This window comes from Sciurus carolinensis, chromosome 4, assembly GCF_902686445.1.
Source record: "Sciurus carolinensis chromosome 4, mSciCar1.2, whole genome shotgun sequence".
Classification (NCBI taxonomy): Eukaryota; Metazoa; Chordata; class Mammalia; order Rodentia; family Sciuridae; genus Sciurus; species Sciurus carolinensis.
In genome coordinates, this window is record NC_062216.1 from 67,018,880 (window position 1) to 67,044,906 (window position 26,027).

General features: G+C 41.4%; 1 protein-coding gene and 1 pseudogene across 1 annotated transcript in view; both read left to right on the forward strand.

The window, feature by feature from the left end:
* Positions 1 to 26,027, forward strand: part of Cacna1c (calcium voltage-gated channel subunit alpha1 C) — a 650,592-nt gene that overhangs the window by 9,956 nt on the left and 614,609 nt on the right. The gene's annotated exons all lie outside the window — the stretch shown is intronic.
* LOC124982143 (40S ribosomal protein S26-like) lies at positions 16,738 to 19,244 on the forward strand (annotated as a pseudogene).

Sequence of the window (26,027 nt, forward strand, 5' to 3'; positions counted from 1 at the left end):
GAATGTTCTTCCCCGTATTGCCTGTGGGCAGAAATGTTGACTTGATTACTCAATTAAGCTCTATTTACTTTATAACCATTGTGTCATGTTCAGTCATTTATCTTGTTTCCCCCCTTCCAAATAATCCACATTGGGCTAAAACCTTTCAAAGACATTAGTTAGCTAAAGTAGCAAAATAAATAACTAAATAGAAATAAAGACGGTTGTAGCTTAAAGGACGACTTGGAGCATAATCTAAGACTTGATCTCTTTCTCTGTTTTGAAGGAATCAGGTCTCATTTTTTTCATCCATAAAATGGAGATGATAATTTTTAGCCAGTTGAATTCAGGGGTAGCTATGATGCTTCATGCGGGAGGATGAGTGGAGATCACTGCTAGGAACAGTGATTCTTATTCCCCACCCAGGAAGCAGAGCATCAGAGTTTGAAAAGGCGATACCATGGGACGATTTTCACAGCATTTCAGACAACTTTGTAGGTGTCGGGGAAGAAACAATGTTATTCAAAATTTAAAGATGAAAATGTAAAAACAAACAGGAGAGTCTAAGATGGGCTGGCTGAAATCAGAACAATCAAGGATGAAGTGAAAAATCAGTCAAGTTCTCTTGGGAATTCAGTCAAGCCTGGTATTTTGACATACAGAATCTTGAGTGGTTTTCTGTACAGCTTGTCATCCACCCCGTGGCCAGTAGTATCCCAGGACTGTAGCTCCATCTGCAGTTGATTCCAACCTGAAGGGCAGGGCCAGGGATGCAGGTTTCCTTACACCCCTGCAGTGCTGCTATCTTCTCAGCTGTGGCATAAAGCTCCTTACCTTCAGCTTCAGATCCAGAGCCAAACTGGTCAGCAGTCCTTTGATGGACAGAATATCTGCACATTTGATATTTGGGCCATTGAGAACAAAAAGGACACCATCTGGGCAAATGAACATCATCTTCCTTTTTAACTTGAATTTTCCAAACCTTGACACAACTTCCCAGTACAAGAGGTCAGTCTGCATGGAAAAGAAAACTTGTCTTCAAAAATAAATGTTGGCTTTGGAAAATAAACTATTTTTTTAATAGCAAAAATGATGGGTGTTTGTAGATAAAGAGAAGGAATAGTTCCATATGACTCCTTGATACACTTACCAAAATAGGAAAGGACTTTGATATCCCATTGTAAGTGGCAGGATTAGTTTTTAATTTCCCAAAACAAAAATGATCCCAGTCATTAAAAAGTACCCTGTAAAACTTCTGGACTTCACTTAGCACCTTGCCCTTCTTCTAGCCACTGGTTCCTATGATCTGTAGAGCCATCATGTTTGAATTTTTATTTAATGTAGGAAAACCCCTATACTGAATATAACATCTTTGTTTTTATAGTTTTAGAATGGGCCAAGAGTAATATCTATCATGTGTTAATTTCTAGCATTTTTCAGGCAATGTTCTTGGTGCTTTGTGTGCTTAATATAATTTCATCCTTACGCTAATCCTGCAAATTGAGTATTAATATTTTCAGATGAGGAAACTGAAGACCAAAAGATATTAAGAAATGTGGCAAAGTTCTCCTAGATAGTTTTGGAGCTAGGAATTCAATTCAGGTTTGTTGAATTTTATTTTTTAATCTTGTTTTATTAAGTTGTTTTTTTAAATTTGTTCTAATTGGTGTGTCTATTGAATTTTTAAAAAACATTTGTTCTCTTATTTCTCCATATATTAATCAACTTTCTGTTGCTGTAACAAAAAATCTGAGATAATCAACTTATAAGAGGTCAAGATTTTTTTTGTCTCATGGTTTTAGAGATTTCAGTCGATGGTCTATTGGCTCCATTGCTTTTGGGCCTGTAGCAAGGCAGAACATCATGGGGGGGGAGTATGTGAAGGAGCAAAACTGTTACCTGATAGTGGTGGGGAAGCAAAGAGAGAAAGGGACTGGGGTCCCAATATCCCCTTCAAGGCACACCCTCAATTACCTAACCTCTTCCATCAGGCCACACCTCCTAAAGGTTCTACCACCTCCCAGTGAAACCACAGGCTGGGGACCATGCCTTCAGCATATGGGCCTTTGGTGGACATCACAGATCCAAACCATAGCTCTTCATTTGAGAAAGAATAGAAAGAGGAGCCTACTATCCTTCTATCTTGGGAAAACTACCCTATCCTAGCCTCGACCTTGCTTAGATTTGTTTTGTGGAAACTTCTGCTGCTGCTGGGAAGGTGTTGTGGACAAGGAGCAGAATGATTTTTTTATTTGATGGCTACTGTGTGGTCATTTACACAGTCTCCCTTTCTAGTCCCAAACTCTTACTCTTAATATATTCCCCTGGTTTCACCAAAACTCTCTGGTTCATCAGATCAGTAAGCCTGGTCATGGTGTGACCTAGCTATCCAACCTATTCCTGGAAAGTCTTCTGAGTAACTCCCTCCTGGAAAATAGGCACTTTCTGTACTCCAGCAAGGTTCTGATGAGTTCAGGGGATCATTCTTGCCAGCTGAGCTCCCCGGACTTCATGCATTATTTATTGATTGATTTATTTTTAAATAGTAGCTTTGATGAGATGTAATTCAAATGCCACAAAACTCACCATTTTAAAGTGTACAATTCAGTGGTTTTTAGGATGTTTACAGTATTGTAAAATAATCACCACTATCTTGTTCTCAAACATCTTTATTACCCCCAAAAGAAACCCTGTACCTGCTGGCAGTCACTTTTCGTTCCCTCCTCTCTCCAGCCCTTGGCAGCCAAGAAGTTACTTTTGTCTCTGTGGCTTTTCATGCGTAATTGACAGCAATAATAATTCTACAATTGGAGTTTGCCATGTAGTCTGTTTGCAACACATCTCATGAATTTCAGACCCAGGTATGTTGTCAATCTACACAGAATTAGAAGGAAGCTTTTAAAATTAGTTAGGGACCTGGGTGTCATTTGGAGGTGGGATTAAGAACTTCCAGTTTCACAAAAAATGGTTTAAAGATTTATTTTCTAAGTATCTCAGTAAAGCTAGGTCTGAAAGTCAGACCTCCTATGATTGTTGAAGAAGACATGAATTATGATCTTTTAAACTTTTTTCATTATGGCAAAATTATATAATGGGAAATGTGTATACTATTTTAAGTGTATTAATTCAGTGGCATTAAGTATATTCACAGTGTTTTACAATCATCACCACTATTTCTAAAACTTTTTCATTACCCTAAACAAAATCTCTGTAACCATTAAACAATAATTCCCCAATTCCTTCCTTCAGTGGTGAATAGCATCTAACTTTGTACTTTGTATGAATTTGCCTATTCTAAATACTTCGTATAAGAGACTTCATGTAAGAGTATTAAATGTCCAACTCACTTCACTTAGCGTGTTTTCTACATTCCTTCATATTATATCATGTGTCAGAACTTTGTTCCTTTTTACTTCTGAATAATATTCCTTTGTAAGTATATATCACATTTTATCCATTCATCTGTTGGTGGACACTGGGTTGTTCCCACCTTTGACTCTTGTGATAATGCTTCAATGAATATTGGAATACAGGGATATGTTTGAGTCCCTGTTTTCAGTTCTTTTAGGTCTCTACCTAGAAGTGGAATTTCTGGGTCTGAAATATGACTTTTTTTCCAAGAGTCTGCTTCCTGTGGTGGCTCCCCAAGTTAGAATCTCATGCAGATGAGAATACAGCCTTTGGAAATCCTGTTGTGTCAGTAGTAAGGGTCTTAGATTTTCTCCGTGCTCTCTGTTTCTCTATCAGAGATTTGATTTTAATTAGGTGTTTAACAGCCTAGCAGCTGCCTTTTATTGAGGAGTGACTAATCCTGCCCTTGCTCCAGAAATAATGAAAGTCTCTACATCCAGTTTAGCTTTCACCTCCATGCCGACTGGGTTTTGTAACTTGACAGGAAGTGGGTGTTTGGCAAGACACAGCTATTTAGTCTGTCTCTGTCTCCCTCTGCCTGTTCAATCCAGAAGCATCCAGGCCTATGGACAGAGAGATTCAGCCTGACAATCACCTGGATTATGGGAGAGGATGATTTCCCGACACGTGGTTGGGTGGAGTCCTCAGTGGACTGTGTCTGCTTGTCTGAGGGGCAAAGCATGGCCAAGTTCACAAGGGGTCTCTGCTTCCAGGCTTAATGCAGACTTTGGGGAAAAAAGAGCACCTGAGACCTACCACCTGATCCTTACACAACTAAGGACTAGATAAAGAAAGCAGAAAACAGGAGGAGGAAAGTAAACAGGAGGAGGAGAGAATCAGAAAAAAGGGAGGAGAAAAAGAAGAGAAAGGCCCCTTGCCATGGATTGGCAACTCAATTAAATGACTGGACGCTACTTTCCCAACTTGGGATGGTTATTTTCAGTAATCATTTTCCTAAAAATTATTAATATCATATCTATCTGAGTATTCTGAACTCTAATATGAGGAAGAAGTAAACACATATTGCTGCCTTAGCCGAACCTACCCAATCTGAGACCTGGGTATGGATGAAAAGAGTCTCAGCTGACTTCATACTCTGAAGGCTAGCGTACTTTATTTAATCTAGCTACTAGTAAATTCTTCTTATGTGGGCTCTGCCTTCACATCCACTCCCTAATCCTGCTTGCAGGTGCTTCTTGGCCACTGTCCAAAACTAGAATGTTGTTCAGGGTTTTTGCAAGGTGGATGCTTCTGTCACCATGTCTGACTGCCAAAGACATCCTGGGGATCTGAGCTCCACATCCAAGTGGATTGTGGTGATTCAGATCTCATATTCTGTCTGTAGTGGATAGGATCTAGTACTTCTGTTTTTCAGTTATTTAAAAGGCAAAAAATTTGACCTATGCCCAGCTGTCTGAAAGACTAGGAGATAAGAAGGCTTTTCAGGATAAATTGACTGTGAAATGTTTCTGAAAATGAGGTATCTCATGCCAATGGTGATGACAACAATCCTAAATAACTCTCCTCCTTCCACTGCCCTGCCCCCAAATTAGAATGTTTAGTCATTACAAAAAGTTATTGAGCATCTGCTTTCTGTAAGGCAGTTTGTTCAGAGGCTCTCTGAATTTAAGGGGACCTTCAAGGTTGCAGACCTTCAATTATCCTTTCTTTTAAGAATGTATAGTCTAGTAGAGGGAAGATATGTACCCACATATACTCAACAGCTATTAGAAATGGCAGAATATCCTTGATTTGTTTTGTTTGTTTTTGGTACTAGGGATTGAACCCAGGACCCTTAACCACTGACCCACATCCCTAGCCCTTTTTTGTATTTTATTTAGAGACAGGGTTTCACTGAGTTGGTTAGGGCTTCCCTAAGTTGCTGAGGCTGGCTTTGAACTTGTGATCCTCCTGCCTCAGCCTCCTGAGCCACTGGGATTAGAGGTGTGTGCCACTGTGCCCAGCTCCTTGATGTTATAAGAGGATAAAGATAAAGGGCTCACAACTGGGTGTGGTGGTGCATACCTGTAATCCCACCTACTCCAGAGGCTATGATAGGAGAATTCCAAGTTTAAAGCCAGCCTTAACAACTTAGTGAGACCATGTCCAAAAATAAAATAAAATAAAATAAAAAGAAATCAAATATGTAACTCAGTGTAAATAAAGTACCCCTGGATTAAATTCCCAGGACCAAATAAAAAAAAAAAAAAAGCACTCCCAGATTTAAACAGGAGGGTGATGTGGTTAGGTGGAATAAATGCACAAAACATATACGAAAGTGGTGGTAGATAAACCTTGAAGTGTGGACAGAAAAGTGGTAGTGATGGGGTGGACATTTCCAGCAGAAACAATGGGCTACCAATAATGTGTTGATGGCACATGCATTGATTTTAGAGCAATAGTGAGTTGGTTTGTATGGAGCACAGGCTATGTATGTGGGAGAAGTGGGAGAGGAATCTGGGGTGGCAGGAAGGGGATAACATGTAGAAAGCCCTCTGTGGGGCTAAAGAGTTCACTCCAACGTGGGGGTGGTGGAGGGCCATTTAAGTGTTTGAGCAAGGGACTGGTGTGAGGCAGGGGAGCTAAGGCTGCAGGTGGAGGACAGTTTGAGGCTTTTGTGATCATCCAAGCAAGAGAGGGAAGGAGTGGTTTTTCTAACACAAAGCCAGAAGGCAAGGGAACGCTTTTGATATTCTCTAGATGGAGAGAGTAGAGAATCTATTTGGAGGACAAATAAGAGATACCTGGTATACATGCAGAGTAGAGTTTTGCTTAAGAAGGTGATATCTGAAGCCATGGAAATGATGGAATTATTAGGGAGAGAAAATGGAGTGGCAGAATGATGAGGGTCTAAAGATAGAGCCCTTACAAATGGCAGAGATGTAGATGGAGCTATCAGGGGACAGGAGGAGCACCTTACTCCTGCAGGGTAGGAGATCAGAGTGGGAGACAAGGAACCCATCCTTATAGGCTGAATGGCATGTAGGGAGGGAAGAGGAGACTAAGGAAAAAATCCTGGATTTGATAAGTTGGGTAACCTCCGTGCACTCTGGATTCAGAGTGGTGATGACTACATGATACTGAGGTGTAGAGCGTGGCACACAGGAGCCATTCAAGGATTTTGTCTGTGAATAAGAAGAGAAGAGCGGAGTAGGTTGGCCTGGGAGAGGTTGGAAAGGCAAGATGAGGGGCTGTGGATGAAGCAGATGCAAAAGAATGCAGCAGACGGTCAGGGACTAGAGCAGAAGGTCTAATCCCAGCAAAGGAAGTAGATTCTGTCTTCAGACAAAGCCTCAAGATAAGCAGAGGATGAGAGAATGTAGAATATTATTGGAGGAGGGTGGGAAGTTGAGAGCTATGTCAGGGGTCTCAGGAGAGGGTGCCAAGTCCTCAGGGAAAAGAGGCAGCTCGAATAGAGTCTAAGTGTGAGGAGACCAGATGTAACTGTCAGAGGGCCTCTATGGGACATCCTAGAAGAAGAACTAAGGCTTCTCAAGTCTCAGAGTGAGCCCAGCTGAGGACAAGGACAGGAGTTATGGACCAGCAATGATCAGCATTTCTAGGGGAAGTCTTCCCAGAACTGCATTTGGGCCCGTGGTGCCAGCTAACCAGGTTAAGAGGAGCAAAGGACTCTGGCTTGGTAAGGAGACCAACAAAGCTAGGGTTGGTGTGGGATGGTCATAGTTACCTGAGCCAAATGAGGTGACTGGTGGGAATGGAGATCCTAGGACACATCATTTGGGTAGAGTCAGGGAGTCTGAATCATTCAACCTACTTAGGCTTCCACCCATCATTCAATAGAATAGCTGATTGACTTCTTGAGCTTTAAGTGGTTGTACAAAGGGGCAGTGGGCTTTTGTCAGGGAGCATGGGAACAGAACAGAACAAGCTAGGCCAGTGGGCTGGTGGCGGTTTAAGGAGGGTCATGTTATAGTTTGTATCCTTCTAGTGGTCCATGTGCTGCAGGCTTGCTCCACAGGTGCAAGGTGGTGGACCTAGCAGGGGGCTTTGGTCACTGGGAATATGTCCTCCAAGGGGATATTGGGACCCTGGTTCCTTCTTCTTTTCACTCCTTGGTCATGATTTGGGCAGATTTACTCTGCCACATGCTTCTGCCTCAGGCTCCAAATAATGGGCTGACTGATCATGGACTGAAACCTCCAAAACTGTGAACCAAAATAAACCTTTTCTCTTTGTAAGTTGATTATCTCAGCTCTTTGTTATGGTGATGGAAAACTGACAGACACAGGTAGGCTTTGGGTAGTGGAGAAGGAACTGCGTGTGTGTGTGTGTGTGTGTGTGTGTGTGTGTGTGTAGATATGAAAGGGTGAGCAGTTGAAGACAAACTTCTGGCTTCCCAATTTGGCCTCCTGAGAATCTTTTGGGTACTGATGCTGAAGCAGAAAGTCCATGGCCCAAAGACTTGAAGTCATGTTCAAGACATGGATGGAAGGAAGCAGGTGACATATGGGTGGGTGGAGGTGGATGCCTAACATCAGGCTTCTCATAGACTGTCTTGAGCATCATGGACAACTTGTACTGCTAGCCTCAGTCATGGTGGGACAGTAGAAAGGAGTGTCCTGAGCAATGCAGAAAGGAAGTACTAACCTTAGGGTCCTATCTCCATGTTCCCTGCCTACCTCTCTCCACACCCTTCATCCACACCATCCAAGCTTCCTAGCTTATGATATGGCTCTCTAGAGAATGGGTTATCCTGTGGAGTGTTGAGCCCAGTCATTTTTATGTCCTTATAATTATATCAGAACATCAAATTCCTGGGAACGAAATATTTTATTATTTTTTCTTTATTCTCTAGCCCTCATATCCCTACAAAAAAATGTTACATACCACTGGAAAATCTCAGGTTGAATATCCTTTGAGCTTTGCAATGCCTAGATTTCCTTGTAATCAAGAAAAATATGGTATCTTGGATGCTTCATGAAAGACTGAGTTTTGGGTGCCAAGGATAATATCACTGTTTGAATGCCACGGAAATACGCTTTGCTGGATGACTCTGAGCTTACTCTTGGTGCAGGAAGGAGTTAATAACTAGGGAGTTTCCTCTAGACCATACCCTAGTTCATGTCACATGTTCAAGGAACTCTGGTTGAGAGGGGTCTGGCCAGTAGTGTTAGTGAACTGGAGGCCTTTCCCAGAGGCAGCAGGAGGGGCAATGGCTGCCAAGGTCTGATGTCTCTGAGTGAAGGAGGCTGGCTCCTGCACTTGCATCAAGTTCCCTGCATTGGCTAGGGCCTCTGGATCAAATAGAGGCCAGTGTCTGTCATTCTTATATATGGGCATTGTTCTAAAGAGAGGCACAGTTGTTGATTTTTCAGCATAGAAGCTAATTTGCACGTGGTTTGGAGTGGAGTGTTAGCCCATCATGGTGAAATGTACAGACAGCCCAGTGGCCTTAGGTCTTTGCTTTTTGGCAAAGGAAGTAGCCCCAGTCATCTGTCTGCCTTGCCCGGAAGCGGTGTGTTGTGACAGCCCTTGTGGGAGTTGGCATGGCCGACCCAGTGGCCATCACTTCACCCGGTCTGGCCTCATCTGGAATTTTACTTGCAGAATTTGGCCTTATTCTGATGAATCTCAAGGACAGCGCTGACCCCAACTCGATCCCTTGCTGGGCCTGGGCAACAAAAAGTGTTGGGATTTTTCCTTTTTTTTCCATTTCAGTGAAACGGGCAGAATGAAATGTTTTCCTCTGAGGGTATCAGTTGTGGAATGAACTTAGGGTCCAGAAGAACAGGTTTCCTCCATTCCAGCTGCTTTTTTTAAAAAAAATATTTTTTAGTTGTAGATGGACACAATAATTTTATTTACTTTGTTTATTTTTATGTGGTACTGAGGATCGAACCCAGTGCCTCACACATGCTAGGCAAGCACTCTACCACTGAGCCACAGTCCCAGCCCCCAGATGCTTTATTCTCCAGAAAACTGGTCCTTGGTATTTCTTTGGAGTTTGGCTTGACTTTCATAAAACAAAGGAGAAAAAGAAAATCCTGAAGAAGAAAATGAACCCTACAAAAGTGCTTGGGTTAGGTGAAACAGAGTCGGATGAGATGGTAACCCTGGGCAGTGGGCACAGCTCTCCTAGGGACCTGTGGATGTCACAGGCTGTAGTCATGATCATGCACCCTTGGCTGTGGACTGGCACTGTGCAGTGCTTCCTAAGTGGTTATGCTTAGGCCATGGTCAGTTTGGAAGGGAGAGGAGGATAAGAAGGCAGTAAATGTCAGAAATAAATGAACAGAAATTCCAAACCCAAGACCCTTAGGGACGAGTTTGTCTAACACTTGGGGGCCAAACATTTCCAGGTTCTTGGATTTACATGTGTGGTGTGTATGTGTGAGTGTGGGCATGTGCCGTCCTGTGTGTGAGTTTAGAAAAGTGTATGTGAGAGAGAAGCAGAGAGGAGAGAGTAATGAGACTTAGCTTGAAACCCCACATTTGGGAATAAGGACATCTCTGTCTACAGGGACCTTTACCTCTTGCTTTTTTTAGTTGAATCATTGCGCTTTATCTCTAGAGTTTAGCATCTGCCCTATACATGCCCCATTAAGAATTCATTTATTCTTTTAACTCTATTAATAAATGATTATTACTTGAGAATTGCAAGGGATGGATTGAAATATAGCAGGAGGGAACTTTGCGTTTGGTCCTTTTTGTGTTGTCAGCTGCATTGGGAAATCATAGTGAAGGCTTGAATGCTGCAAAAGTAGTTCTAAGCTAAGTTTACACTGAGAAAGAATGTCTTGGGGGTGGGTCAGAAAGACTATAAAACAATCCTCTACATGACTGAGAGGAGAACTTTGGTTTTTCAAGGTGTGGGGATGTCTCATGCTTTCGTGGCTTTGTGTATGAAACTACTGAGGGGGTGTTGGATTGGGGTTACTTTATCTTAAGGCAGTAGATGTGATTAATAAATCATATTCACTTCTTTGGGGGACAATGCTTTATTGCATTTTGTGTGCTTTTCCTTCCTTCTGGGTTTCTTTCTATAATACTAAAGTATATATTTTGGTATTTTGTAGTTCTTTTAGCAATGATCCACTAATGGTAAGTTTCCTCAGTCTCTGTTTGAAATTGCACTGCCCCCCATCTTCACTTTGAGTGATGGTTTAGTTGGCTACAGAATTCTGTTAGCAATTATTTTTCTTCAGCAACTTAAAGATTTTCTATTATCTTTGGGCCCTATTGTTGCTATTGAGAAGTCTACTGTCTGTCCTAATGAAAAATCACTATTCTGATGTTTTGAAAGATATTCTATTTGTCTTTAGTGTTATACAGCTTTATAATACTGTGCTAAATGTAGAATTTTTTTTAAAGTCTTGCTTGGACTTGAGATACTTTAGTCTGAAAATTCATATTGTTCATCAGTTCTGGAACATTCTTAGTCATTATCTCTTTTTTTAATTACATCTATTTTTAACTGGTACATAAAAACATAAAATAATGTATACTAATGGAGTAGTATGACATTTCAATACCTACGTACATTGTGGAGTGTTTAAATTACATTCAGTCATATCCTTTCAAATACTACCTCTACCCCAGTCTCTGTTTTATTCTTCTGGAACTCTATTATTAAAACAATGTTGATCTTCTTATTCTAACCTTTTTTAAAAATAATCTTTCATGTTCTATATTTTGCTATCACTCTTTACTACATTTCAAGTAATTATCTTCCAATTCACTATTTTTCTTCTTGTTTGTATCGAATCTGCTATTTAAACTTTAAATACATATTTATTTTCAAAGACTTTCTAGTCCTAAAAGTTCTATTTTGTTCTTTTTCAGATATTTTGTTTTTTTCCTTACAGTATTTTCCCCCTTATGATTTTTATTCCATATTTCAGATTGTTAATAATTTAAAATACATATATTTTATTTATGGTATATTTTAGGTTTTTTTCCCCGATTCCATCTCTTGGGGAATGGTTATCCTGTTGATTTTGTCCACAGACTTTCACTAATGGTGGGTCATTTCCTTCTGTGGCATATAAGTTTTCAGTGTGATTCCATCTTTCTTGAGACTTTTCTGCCCTGTGAAGTTCTTAGCACCCTGCACTGTGGAGGTATTGTTATACTGCTGGTTTGCATTGGCCTCCACTGGACAATGTTGCTGGTTTCCCTGGTCTGGAAACAGATTTTAATGTTTGCTTCTTCACTTGAAGTGCTTATAGCATACTGATGCTTTAATTTATCAGGAGAAAATGTTTTCCCAACCAGAATCTCAGTCAGAGACAAGGAGAACTTGGAATGCACTGAATTCATTGGACATCAGAAAACATTTCCATTGTCCTGCCACTGTTGTGTTCACACCCACTCTGATGGACTTCCCTTTCCCATTCTTTGCTGTGATCTCAGGCCTGTCTTAGCTTTCCACTCACATCCAGTTATTAGAACAGTCTCATTTCAATAATTAGGACTCATTTTACAGATATTAAAGAAGTTCAGTCTAGTCTGCTGGAAGCTTTAATTTCATATTCAGTAGACTACTTCAGGCCTTACCCATGACTTTCAGATTTGGACAGGGGAAGAAGGTCAGGGCTTACTTTCTTTCTTCTCCTAAATCTTCTCCTTCTGTGTTAGTCAGCTTTTGTGTCACTTTGACCAAAAGACCTGACAAGGAAGATGTAAAGGAGGAAAAGTTTATTTTGGCTCATGATTTTGGAGGTCTCAGTTCCATTGCTCTGGGCATGTCTGCAAAGTGAGCAGGACATCATGGCAGAGGGTGTGACAGAGGAAAGCAGCTCAGGACATGGCAGTCAGGAAGCAGAGACCTTTGCTTACCAGGGGCAAAATATAAACCCCAAAGGCATGCCCCCATGACCGCTTACTCCAGTCACACCCTATCTGCCTACAGTTACTGTCCAGTTAATTCATATTGGCCATTAAAGCTCTCATAACCCAATCATTTCACGTCTAAACTTTCTTGCATTTTTTAAAACATGAGCTTTGGGGAGATATCTCATATCTCTCCACAACACTTTCTTTTCTTCTGAATTTTCCAAGATTAGGGAAGAGAAGAGGAACCCAGAGGCACCAAGGCTAAAGTTTTTCTCCTTGGTGCTACTTTTGCCTGACATAGCTGGCCACCATGCTGTCTATGATGCTAGGGATTCCATAACTGGTTCTTTCCTAGAGCACCTTTGTGAGTTCTTTGGTGTCCCTGGGGTCCTTCATACTGTCCAAACCCTGTTAAGGGTGAGGTAGTCCTTGTCAGACCTCATGTGAACTTCAAAGCCTCTTTCTGCTTAAGGCAACCTTCTTGGGTGGAATACTTTTATAGTGACTTGCATTCAGGTACTTTAGAGATCATCAACTCGGCTTGTTAGAGGCTACCATATTTAGTTAGAAGTTACAGTTACAGGCTGCTTCCCCTTGTTACCCATTCTCCTTGTTCTGTCAGGACAGCTGCTCCAATTAGCCCCCTGACTGGAGAATTCCCCAGGCAGGAAGCAGGTGCCATTGCTTGGTTTGTTTGTACCCTCCAGACTTGGCCAGACAGGTCAGGACTTTCCCAATCTATGGCTTTTCTCTGGGACACTGGGTGTGTGTGCAGGCACTGTCACTTAGTAGACATCAGGCAGGAGGGGAGAGGCTGGTCTCTTTTTACTGTAGGATTCCCTGACCCTAAAGATGCTCCCCTTGGGACCCATCTCCCATCACTTGGGAGAGTAGAGGGGAATCACTGTCTCTCTGAGCCACTGATTCCTGTGTTTCTAGTGAGTGGGGTGGTGGAGGGAGGTTCAAGGACCATCTTGGCTCATCTAGTCCTGCAGCAAGGTTTCTGTCCAGTGCATCTGTTTCCTGAGGGGTATGTCATTGATTGTTCTTAGGTTTGGGGCTTCACCTGGAATTCTGAACAATGGGAAAGGTCTCAATTAACATTTTTTTTTTTTTTTACCCAAATTTCCTTCTCTTCCTTTGCAGGGTGGGTAGAGGTTTTAGACCCCTTTTATTGGGATCTAGCAATTGTTCCAGGTTCTTGGCTTTATGCTAGAGTCACAGGTCTAGCTGTCTGCTTTGTGGTGTCTCATGGTTAAGTCTCCCATCTGTGTAGATCTGTCGGCCCTGGTCCTGGCTCTTGGGCCCATGGCCACCTCCACATCCCCTGGGCCATCTCAGCTTTTTATCACCTCAGCCTGATGTTCAAACTTTACCTTCTCTTTTCCTTTTTGGGACTGAGGAGTTCCCTCTGCTTTGTGTTTAGCTCAAATTGTTCAGTGTTGTTTTTCATTAAAAGAATGAATTCTCCTAAGTATGGCCTGCCATATTGTCAGAACCAGGAAATGTGCATCAGTGTTTTATAGGCCACTAGTAATACTTCTGCTTCTATCACCAGGGTGTTGCAAAGACAAGTGAGATAATGGATGTGGACATGCTTTGAAAGAACTGATACATTTACAAGGAAGGGAGTATGATAAATATACCTCTACTTGGTTTGTTAAATTATTCTCCCTTGAACTGGACATTTAGTAGAACTATATTTATAAGAGCTCAGAAACCAATGTGCCAAGAGGATCTTTAAATGCTTACCTCCTTTACTACTGCTTTCCCTTCATGGCATATAGTGAGTTCTAGTCTGACAGAACTTACTCATTTACAGAATATTTTAAATCTTTAGGGTGTCAATCCATTGTTAGTTTTAAAAAATATCATTTGGTATAAAAGACATACATTAGGTTCACATTATAAAATATATGTGATAGATCCAGTGTGTTAACTTTCTGTTACTGTAACAAATAATTAAGATAATCAACTTACAAATAGAAAAAAAAAAAAAAAAAACAATTTTGGGGCACAGTGTCCCCTTCCAGGGTATATCCCTTGTGACCTAAGATCTCCCACTAGGCCCCACCTTCTAAAGTTTCCACCCTGTTCCCAACTTTGGGGACCAAGCCTTTAACACATGGGCCTTTGGGGGATACTGCAAATTAAGTATATTAGATATATACCAGGTATATCAGGCTGACTTATTCTGCTGTCTTCACGTAGGGAACCCCAGATAAGACAGACTATCAGTCATCAATCATCAGTCACTCAGTCAGTCAGTCCAATCAATCAGTCAGTGCTAAATGAGTGCTTACTGTGAGTCTGACACTGTAATAGCCCCTTGGCAGAGGGCATAAACAAGCATAACTAGTTTTGACAGCCATGTATTAAGTGCCTACCAGCTACCAGACAGACACAGTGCTAGATACATTGATGAATTAAACAGATGGGCATCTGCCACCCTAGAGCATACAGCTGAGTCTCTGGCTGAAACTACACTAGACTTTTTCAGTGATATCACTTTTATAACCATACTTGTTTGGGAAGTGAGCAAGTCCTCCAGATTTTTAAAATCTTGCTGGGTTTGGAGCTCCACTTTGATAACCCTGATCCCATCAAGGACCAAATATATGTACATAAAATATCTCCCTGATCCAGCAGTTCAACAACTTTGGGAATGGGGGCAGCAGTCAAACCCAATATGAAAGATGGTTTTTTATGAGATCTGGTTGTAATCTCTTTGCCATTGAGGTTCATCTTTGTCATCTTCCCTTTCTGCGTCTTTCCCATTTCTGTTGAAAGGGCTCTTCCCTTTTATCTCTCCTTTCCTCTGTCAAACATGCCCATAGATAAAAGTCCCTTGCAGTACCATTCTTGCTCATCTTGGCAATCCTGGGCATGCCTTGGATGAGCCCTGCTCTCCCTGGAGGCTGACTTGGTCAAAGGAGAGTGCAGGGTGGGAGAAGAAGGTTCCTTTTAAGGGTGCAGCTAAAGAGAATTTCTAGGAGGGGTGGAGCCTTCCAAGGGAGTCTGGAATTGTATTTACATTTTTGTATAAATTTATATCATTTTACCTTTTTTCTGAAGTATTTGCATGTTCAGCCTTTTCTCAAATAGTGAAATGAAAGATTTTGTGTCTTCTCCAGGAATTTCAGGGATCAGCAATTATGTTCAGGAAGAATTAGTAAGAATTAGTCCATGAATGATTTTACTGAGCCTGTGTTTCCAAATTAAACAAGGCTAAGGATCTATCTAAGATGACAAATAGGTTTCAGATCTCGGGGGATTCAAGACAACCGTGAATGCCTGGAATAGGGTTTAGAACTGTTGCCTAAGTTCAGGGGGAAAAAAAAAAATCTTCAGTGATTGATTAGTGATGTCTGCCCCAGACTTAGGATGGAGGTAAGGAAAGGCAATCGGCATCCTTACTATTTTGGCCATTCCTCATAGAGTTAGAGAGATACTTAAGTTGTATTTTACACAGCTAGTTGATTCAGTCAGTTCTCTCAAAGAGGCAAGTCAATGAAAGTAAATATCAGTTGAAATATGTTTGGTACAAGGTAGGAAAGCCTATCCATTTTAAAAAAAGTATCTATTTCCTCTTTTATTCAGCTAACTGGGTGAATCATAGACATATTTTTAAAGGCGAATTAAATCCAAGAGCTTCTAATTTCTGGTCTAACTTTCCTGAAGGAGTCACTAGATAGTACTTTGTCGTTTTATTGCACTTTTTTTCTCAGTATTTTTCAAAACATCTCACACATATTGCCTCATTTTATTCTCACTTGATCTCTGTGACAGATTTGTTTCTAGTGTAGGTGGGGAAACTGATGCTCAGAGATGAATTGACTTGCTGGAGGTAGCACAGCAAGTCACAAGCAGGTGTGGGTTAACCCTGCTCTCCTTTGCACCGTGAATTCTCTGTGACTCCTCTGGGGGTCTCCCTGAAGGAGTGGAAATTTCCATGCAGTTGGTGATTGTTGATGTACTGTCTCAGGGGCAAGAGACTGTATGTTGGTATAATGACTCAAAATAGCTGTCTGTCCCCTGCTTAAGACATTGTCCTTTCAGTGGTGAGCCGATGAATTAGACCCCACTGCTTCGATAACATACTTTGGAGTTTATAGGATGGAAAATTTTGTTTGGGAATGAAAATAGCCCATAGCCATTCATACCCTGAAGTTGTCAGCTAATGCTGTCTGAGTCACCCCTCACCATCTTCTGGCACCCGTAGAAGGCCTTCCTGTGGTCCACCTAGAGTGGTCTGAGCTTGGCCATATTTGGCTTTCTAGAGTGTGTTCACTTTGGAAGTGCCTTTCAACCTGCCAACACCCAAGTGGGGACCCAGAACAAGCCATGCATTTAAATGGACAGGCCGTGGAGAGAGCTCAAGTGGAGACAGCCAAGGATGTGGGGCCATTTACTTAACATAAATCAGCTCTCCAAGTGCGAGCGCCTTAATGCATTCCTTTGGTTATAAACAATTTAGAGTTATGACAGCCAGCATCTTCTCACCCCCTCTCTCTTTAGCCCAGGCCTCCATTTGGATTTGTTTCTGTAACCATGGACTTTGATGATGCAAGGGTGGGAGGAGGCCGTTCTGGAGAAGAATTAGATCTTGTTTATGGAGCCCTTACTCCTGGGGCAGGCGCTGCTCCACAGGTGCAGACAGAGCATGAGTCCTGCTCATTCCTCTCTGTGGGCACTTGGCTCAATCTCATATCACTATCCCATCTTATCCTCACCCCTCATTTGTGAAGGGGGGAACTACTGTTATCCCCATTTTCCAGAAAAGAAAACTGAGATCCCAAGAGCTTAAGTAATTTGCCTGAGGTTACTCAGCCAATAGATGGCAGAGCTGGAATTTGAACTAGGCACCCTCTTCTATGAGCCCTTGCTCATATCATGATTTTATTGTTTCTCTTCTAATGTGGATGGTTTCTTGTTGGGCTTTTGACATTTTTCTCGGTTGCTTAAATAGCAGCCCATACAGTGGCAGAACAAGCCTGTGGATGCTGCACAGATGTCCCCCAGCCAGAGGAAAGTCAGGGTTAGGAATGTGTGTCATCATGGAAGTAGTGTCATTGTGGTGGACTTGTCCTTGTCCCAACCCCAGATTTAGAGCAGCGAGAGCTGGGGTCCCTGTGTCTTGGTTCGTACTCTGCCCCCAACTCCCTCCTGGGAGTGAGTGTGCCATGGCTTGGGCTTGGGTGTCTGCTTGCACCATGGAGCGCCAACAGCCAAGGGAATCCATTTTGATATAAACAGGGATGGGTATATTTAGAAATAATCTCCAGAGACTGTCATATGTGTTTTATCTGCATGCTCAAGATAAAAGTCAGGGAGGTGGTCAGGAAGAAAATGCTAGGATTGACATCCAGTTGACACATGGCTCTTTCCCAGGGACACAGGGCAGCCTGATACACAGGGTCTATTTAGGGTCTTTCTTTATCAGTTTGGAATTGTCACTGTCTGCACTGCAGTAAAGACGAGCCTGGATCTGCCTCTGCTGACTTGGGGGAAAAAAAAGATCATCACACTGGTTCGCCTGGGAGTCGCAGTCTTTCCCCAACGTGCTCTCATGTTGTAGGGCTCTTTATTTTCTTTCCCCAACCCACCCGCAGATGTAACCTTCTGATTCACTTCTAATTTAGGGCAGAAACTTGCAGAGTGATGTCAAGAGGGTCTGTTTTCACTTCTGGATATTACACATGCTTAATGTTCTCGCTTTGAATACATTCCAAGAGAATACAATAAATAAAGGGGCATGTACACTTCCATCACTGTGGCTGCATGGCTCATGTGGACTCTTCTGCTTAGGGGGACAAACCAGATTTCTTTATCACCCTTCCCAGCTCCTTCTTCCTTCCCTTCCCTCCCTCCCAGCCTCTCCCCAGCCTCCCCCTTCTCTCCTTTCCTTTTCTCTCCCTTTCTCCCTCCCAATCTCTCTCTCTTCCCTTCTCTTCCCCTCCCTCCCTTACTTCCATCCCTTGTTAAACTAAATAGAGTTCTCATTCATTAGACAAACCAGTTTTCCAAGGGGTGGGAAAGGGCAATTTATCTCCAACACCATGTATTTTGCACTCACAAAATTATTTGCCTCTGACTTTTCTTCCAAGTTGATTCTTAGTTATCCTAGACTCGGCTACTCTTGAACTGGGACCATTGCTGTTTTCTTGGGGTGACCCAGTTGAAATGACTCTTACTTGATGTAATGGTACTCCTTAAGTGGCCTACCCTATTTGGAAGGTCCAGGATACCTCCTGCCTTTTGCACATGTAAAGCTGTGTTAGAAGGATGTTGGGTTCTGCCTCACAGGACTTTGCACCACAAGGGAAATTGAAAAGGACCCCATGGGCCAAGGACCCATAGAATCTAGGAAGGGGACAGAACCACTGTCTGTCATAATCTGGAACAGATGCTCAGCTGGGTTTATGTGTTATGATTAACTGTAGCTTAATGCTTAGCAGTGAGGGTGACCAGTATTCAATATAAGATATTGTCCACTTGAAGGAAGAATGAACATTTGATTTATGGTGTGTATCTTTTATGATCAATTGGGAAATTTAATTTAGGAACAATGAATGACTGCATGAGTTTGTGTATATTGGGTTGGTGAGAATTTTGGGCATCAAGTATCAGCTAACCTTCTACATTATACATTGAGGTACCTCATGTATAAAAATGTTATGGTGGGCTCTCTTGGGTCCTCACTTCCAAGGTGACCAAAAATGAAGGAATAATGGTCATGCCAAAAAGGACGGCGGCCATGTGCAGCCTCTTCGTTGCATGAACTGTGCTAGGTGCATGCCCAAGGACAAGGCCATTAAGAAGTTCGTCATTCGAAACATTGTAGAGGCCACAGCCATCAGGGACATTTCTGAAGCAAGTGTTTTTGACGCTTATGTGCTTCCCAAGCTCTACGTGAAGCTGCATTACTGTGTGAGTTGTGCCATTCACAGCAAGGTGGTCAGGAATCGATCTCGTGAAGCCAGGAAGGACCCAACACCCCCACCCCGTTTTAGACCTGCTGGTGCTGCCCCACGACCTCCACCAAAACCTATGTAAGGAACAGGGTCCTTAATGAGTGAAGAAAAGCTGTCTTCTGGAAAAAAAATAAAATGGGAATTATAATTAAAAAAAATGATATGGTGGAGTTCAGACTTTGCAGTCATTTGTAAGTCTTCAAATTTTTTTTTTCTCCTGTCTTTTTGTGGGGAAAAGGGAGGCTTTAATGAATGTATGGTTAGTCCAAGGTACATATTATTTTATATTACAGTTTTAAATTTTTATTACTTTATTAAGAGGAAAGGGAGTGTTTTGGTTAAATAGGACTGAGTTGGGATTTGGAAATAAAAATAGCCACACTCATTGTATGTGGTGTATGCCAGGCCTTAAATTAGGAATTTCATGTGAGTATCATGAAATTCTCATAAGAGTGCTGTGTATAGAGGTGAGTGTTTTAAGTGAATAGAGAATATGTGAAAATAGCTGATGCCATGGTGGCTCCTAGAAGTTTGAATCTGGATATCATCGCATAAGTTTTGGGGTTGGGAGTGGGCAAGGGTTAAAGCCTCAGGCCTCTGAGAATGCGGACAGCTGGAACGGAGCCCTTGCACAAAGTCCAGAACCTCAAAAGAGTTTCCTGTTTATGAAAGGGAGATGAGAAAACCATTTATTCCTCTAGAGTACACAGCAAGGAAGCTTATCATCTCAACTGGGCTTGCAGACTCATGAGAAAGAAGTACTAGGCCCTAGCACTCTTGGGCATGGAGTGTGAATATTTAGCTGTGTGCTGCATAACATTTGGTCAGGAGTGGACCGCATACATGATGGGTTCCCACCAGATTGTATGGCCTAATGACTTTGTAGCCTCAGTCTGTGTAGGTACACTATGATGTTTGCACAGGATGAAATCATCTACTGATAGAGTTCTCAGAACATATTCCCATCATTAAGTGAAATATGACTATACTTACACATTATAGGAAATTTAGGATAAAAAGTTAACATGACAAATAAATCTAGGGTATTGATGGGTGAATAATGAAAATGTGGTGTAGCATTACTTCTATAGGCTGAATTATGTCCCCTCAAATTTATATGTTGAGGTCCTAGCTCTTAATGCAATGGTATTTGGAGATGGGGGTCTTTGGGAGATATTAGGTTTAGACAGTGTTACAAGGGTGAGGCCCTCATGATGAGATTAGTGCCCTCATAAGAAGAGATGCCAGAGAGATTGCTCTCAGTCTTTCTCCTTGCCATATAAGAAGATAGTTGTCTACAACTGGGAGGAAACTGTCACCAGAAACCAACCATGCAGATATCCTGATCTTGGACTTCCATTTCCAGAACTGTGAGAAGATACATTTCTGCTTCTTAACCATCCAGACTGTGGTGTTTTGTTATGACAGAGACACTTACACTGGAATATTATTCAGCCTTTAAAAAGAAGAAAAAATTGTCATATGTACAACATGGCTGAACCTTGATAACATTATGTGAAGTGAAGTAAGTTGATCACAAAAAGACACATGCACTATGATTCTACTTATATTAGGTATCTAGAATAGACAAATGAAATAGAGTGGAGTCTCCAGGGAGTGAGGAGAGGGATAAAGAGGAGTTGTTGAGTGGGTATTGAATTCAGTCATGTCAGATGAAAAGTTCTAGATATCTGTTCATGACAGTGATGTGTAGTTAACACTAGTTTACTGTACATTTTAAAATGGTTAAGATGGCTGTCTTGGTTACTTTGGCTTCTATAACAAATTATCATAGCCTGGGTGGCTTACAAACAAATGCATCATACTTGGGGGTAAGAATTTTGACATCCTTTTTGGGGACACAGAAATTTGGTCCATAACAATGGCAATTTTTTTTTTTTTTTGCCAAAGCAAAACAAAATAAAAAATTGATCTAGGATAACTGATACCAATAGGGCCCTTCAAAAGTAAGCACAAACACTTGATTCATGCTTCTATAACTCACAGGCCCTCAGACTTTCATAAAATAAGCAATCTTGGCTGCAGATGAGCTAACAATAAAAAATCTCATAACAAAATAAATAACCCATGAGGAAGACTCAGCAAGTACAACAAGCAGAATTACTACCCCAAGTAATAGCACAATTTGAAGATAGTCTAAAATAAACATGTTTAAAATAATTAATGAGATAGAGGAAGAAATAGAGAACATAATAAAATAATAGTATTGCATGAAAAAGAGAAGATTGGAAAGATTGTACTTGTTGAACTGAAAAAACACATTGAAAACAATTTTATGTTTGGGTTAAACATCAGGTTAAACATAATGGAAGATAAAATCGGTGAGTTGGAAGTTAAAGCTAAGGAAATTGCCCAGAATGCAGCATCGAGATATAAAATACTGCATACATGAAAGAACAGTTGAAGAACTGGAGGAAAGAATGAAAGATTCATTATATGTGTTAATAGAATTTGTGGAAACAGTAGAGAGAATGATGAAAAGGCATTACTTTAAAAGATAATGCCAAGAATTTTCAAAATTTAAGAGAGATATTGATTTTTTAGATGGTAATAGCACACTTAGTATTGAATAAGGTCATTAAAAACACATCCACCTTAGACACTCAATGTAGAAAACTACTTAAATGTCAAAGAAAATGAGAAAATCTTAAAGGCAAGCAGGGAGAAAAGAACAGACTATCTTTCTACAAACAGTAGACTCCATCAACCACAGTAGAAGTCAGAAAACAGTGAAATACTATCTTCCAAGTGCTCAGTGAATATCAAACTCAAACTCCAGATGAAGCTAGATTATCGTGGTTAGGATGAAAAGACATTTTTCATATAAACGAAGACCAGTAATATCTACCTCTCAATTGATCCTTGCTAAAAGAGCCACAAGGGACATGTTTTATAAAGAAGCATTAATTGTCTTTTAAAGAAGACTAAAATGTGTGCTGACTCAAAATTAAGGTGGTTTTCAACATGGAGCAACTATTAGGGAGGGGGCAGGGACCGATGAGGGGAGCAAAGTTCAGAATTTAATGTAGTCTGAGGGGTCTTGTTATTTTTCATAGGGATAATGAGTTACTATTTTAAAATATTTCTTAATTCAAAAGAAAAAAGAAAAATATCCAGGACATTGACCTTGACCACATCATCATTAACAGCATAGCAGCTAACCTATCCTGAGTTCTTACTGTGTACCGATGTCTTTCATTTACGTATTTCATTTAGTCTCATAGTAACTATATGGAAAAGGGAATGTTCCCACTTTGGGAGGTAGGGAAACTGGGGCATGTTTGCCTTCATACCCTCTTCACTCAGAATAACGTACAGCAACAGTACTTGGTCAGTAAAAATGTGGGGGGAGCCAAACCACATTGAGGTTAAAGTAGAATGAACTTGCCCATGACCCATGTTAGAAAAGGGATAAAACCATTGTTCTAACTCAAGTCTGCCTGACCTCAAAGTCCCTGCTCTTTCCTCTGCAGTGCTGTGCCCCTCGCTCTTCCCTTCTCTGGCCAAATGCCTTTCTGCAAGAGTCAGGAAATTGGTTTTGCACTTCTGTTCATGGAGGGTTCCCATTTTTTTTCCCTTTCACACATTGTTGGCCTGTGGGACTTTCCCATTCAGACCCAGTGCCCTGGCAGTGTTTGTTACATGTGTCACATGGATCAGCTGAGTCTCCTTGATCCTTGTTTTTGATTTCAGTGAGGCTGGGCTCACTGTCTGTCCCCAGTTTCTATGTGGTACTCAGACAACATCAGCGCACGGGTTGCTAGGAAATGCAATAGCAATTGTAACATTTTGGAGCACGTGTCTTCTCTTCTCCCTCCCATACACACCTGCCTTTACCATCTGTTCAGGATGTTTCTGGCACCTTGACCCTACCATACTGAGATGCTCCACTGCATTATGGACTGCAGATTGTAGGACTTGGATTTCTTTAACCAAGGAATTATCAGTGAGAAAACCAGTGACTGGGGTGCTAAGCTACAATGAACCTGTTCTAGTTACACACTGAAGAAGAGGTGCCAGGAGTGAGATGCCCCATGTCCAAGGAATTTTCATTCAGTTTCCTATCTTTTGAACAAAAGGACTATATCTACTCAAGTTTATAACCTACATGTGTGTGCACAAATATTTACATTCACTTAAGCATATGCGCACGTGTGTGTGTACTTAAACACATAGTCACGTACACATGTAGAATTAGACTGGTTAAGTCTGAAAAAAAAATATATGCTATTGTTTTCCTTTGCCCCTTTGGTTTGGTTTAATCCTGGACAGTGCTATTTGGTTTCCTGAATTGCCAGTTAATTTCAGGCTAGAACAGCTTATCAGGTAACCCACATGCTATGGCTTGGCATAGAATAAAAGGGAAGCTCTGGATGTATTTAAGTGTCTTATTATTGGCTTGTCACACAATGTCATCATTCTTCTGAGGATTCTTCTGGTGTATTGGGCAGACCTGAGATCAAATTCATACTAGAAGCGTTCCTGATTTAAATAACCACCATTAGCAGGCCTGTGACAGATGGTGTCTTAAAGCAAACACAGGCTCTTGGCTTGATGCTGATGGAAGCCATGGACTCCTCCAAGCCCTCTGCTTTCCCCCAAAATGCTATACATACCAGCATTGCCAGGGCAGTCCTGTTGTTGAGACTTGTGTCCTGTGGTATTGTGGCTAAGAAAGAGCATTTCATCTTCTCCACGGGTATGCCAGAGAATCAATTATACCATTCCTAGGGACAGTTGAGGTGGATGGAAATAGCATTCAACTTACAGTTGTAAGAGCTGGGTTCATGTTCATCTCAACCAGCCATCTCAGATGTGATTTTGGTAAAGCCTTTGAACCTCAGTTTCTCCAACTGGGAATTTATGGTACTTATCTTCACATTGTAAAAGGAATTGAGTGAGATGAGTGCAGGAGGAAAAGCTTGGTAACCTTAAAATACAATACAAATATAAGGCAGTGAGTGTTATTCTCAGTGCTTGGAGGATGTGTTGTGGGAAGTTAATGGCCCTTGCTGTCCCATATTTCAGTGCCAAAACGATGAGAGTTGTCAATAAATATCGATTAATGATGAGGTGGAGAAGCTGTTTGACTCATTGTGGAAGCCAGTGCTTTATAATTAAATGCATGCATTCATTGAGCAATATTTATTGAGTAGCTACTAAATGCCAGGCACTGGGAATACATCAGTGAATAAACAAGTGGAATTGTGATTAACGTTTCCTTCACAAAGTTAGAAGAATTAGGTGTGTCGTTTCATAAAGTTAGATTTATTCAGTAAGAATTGGTCTTTACATTGTCCTGCTTTGGGTGTTTAAAATGTCTTTTCTTTTGGGCAGTGATGGTGATAGCAGATGGTAGTTGACTGTAAAAATAAGAAAAGGTATTACTGGTCCTTGAAATTCGAAAGCCTAGGAGCCACTCACCCGGCCCAGTCTCTCACCAGTGCAGACTTGGCATCAAGTTAGTGTTCTTTCCAGGTGTCATTTAGTTGGTGTGTGGATGATTCTGGAGAAGGGAACCTCACTGTCTTCAAAAAAGCAGCCATTCAAGTTTTAAATAGCCTTTATCTTTTGAATGTCTTTTTAAATATTAAGTTGAAATCTGCCATCCAATAATGTCTTCCCAGCAATCTTCTTCCATCTGGAATAAACAAAATCATTGACTCCATTTCCTTTAGCTCTTCAGATTATAAAGCAGGCTACCATGTTCCTTGTAAGCATATTTTCTGGGCTATTGTCCCCATTTTCTTTTCCCAATTTCTTTTTGGCCTTATCCCCCACTCTTTTGCCCTTTCCTTCTACCTCTTCTGGCCACCTTTCACTCTGCCAGGGTTTTCTGCTGGAATCTGCTGCCCAGAAGGGGACCTGGGGCTTTCACTGTGGGCTGATTTGTGCTGAGTGCTTAGCCTGCTGCTTCCCCTGTCCTGGACTTTGAAGACAGATGAAGGAAGACTGCATTTGCCTTTTTGGCAGCTCTGCTGTCCTGTTGACTCATTTTGTGTTGAAGTCTCCTAAAACCCCCCAGCTGCTCCCCTCCCAGAGTTAGCCCCTTGTCATATAAATTGCTGATATAGTCAGAGTTCCTCCTACCCTATGTTTAGGCAGTGCAATTTTTCTTCATCTAAGTGCAGTCCTTTATAGTTCATGCCTATTATATTTCATCTTTGTCACTCAGACTGTGGTTTCAGCATGTTGAGGTCATCCGAATCCTGATTCAACCTTCCAACTTACTAGCTCTTTCTCCCAGATTTGTGTCAGCAGCATATTGACAAATTGTTCTTCATCCAAAATTTTAATTCAGTGTTAAAGAGTGAGAGTCAAAGACAGAGCTCTGGGTCACATCAGTAGAGACCTTCCAAGTTTAAATGCATTTGTAACTCAGTGCCTGAGGCATCTGTGCATAGAATCGGTGCATCTGTGAGCATACACATCAATCCTCAGTGTGTCTTTGCTAACTACAGAACTACCTGAGAGCGTTATCCATGCTGCTGCGTCAACTCTATTTCTAATTCTTCTGCTTATATATTTTTTTTGGCACCAGGGATTGAACTGGGGTTGCTCAACCTCTGAGCCACATCTCCAGTCCTTTTAGTGTTTTTATTTAAAGACAGGGTCTCACTAAGTTACTAAGGCTGGCTTGAACATCACGATCCTCCTGCCTCAGCCTGCAGAGCTGATGGGATTACAGCGTGTGCCATTGCACCCAGCTGCTTATCATTCTTAAGGTGATGTCAACCATGCCCCTTATCGAGCCATCACTGGTATGATTACGACTTTCAGGTTTACTTTTTCAGCTCAGATATGTCTCAAGTTCACATTTTAATTTGTTACTGGACATATCTAGAA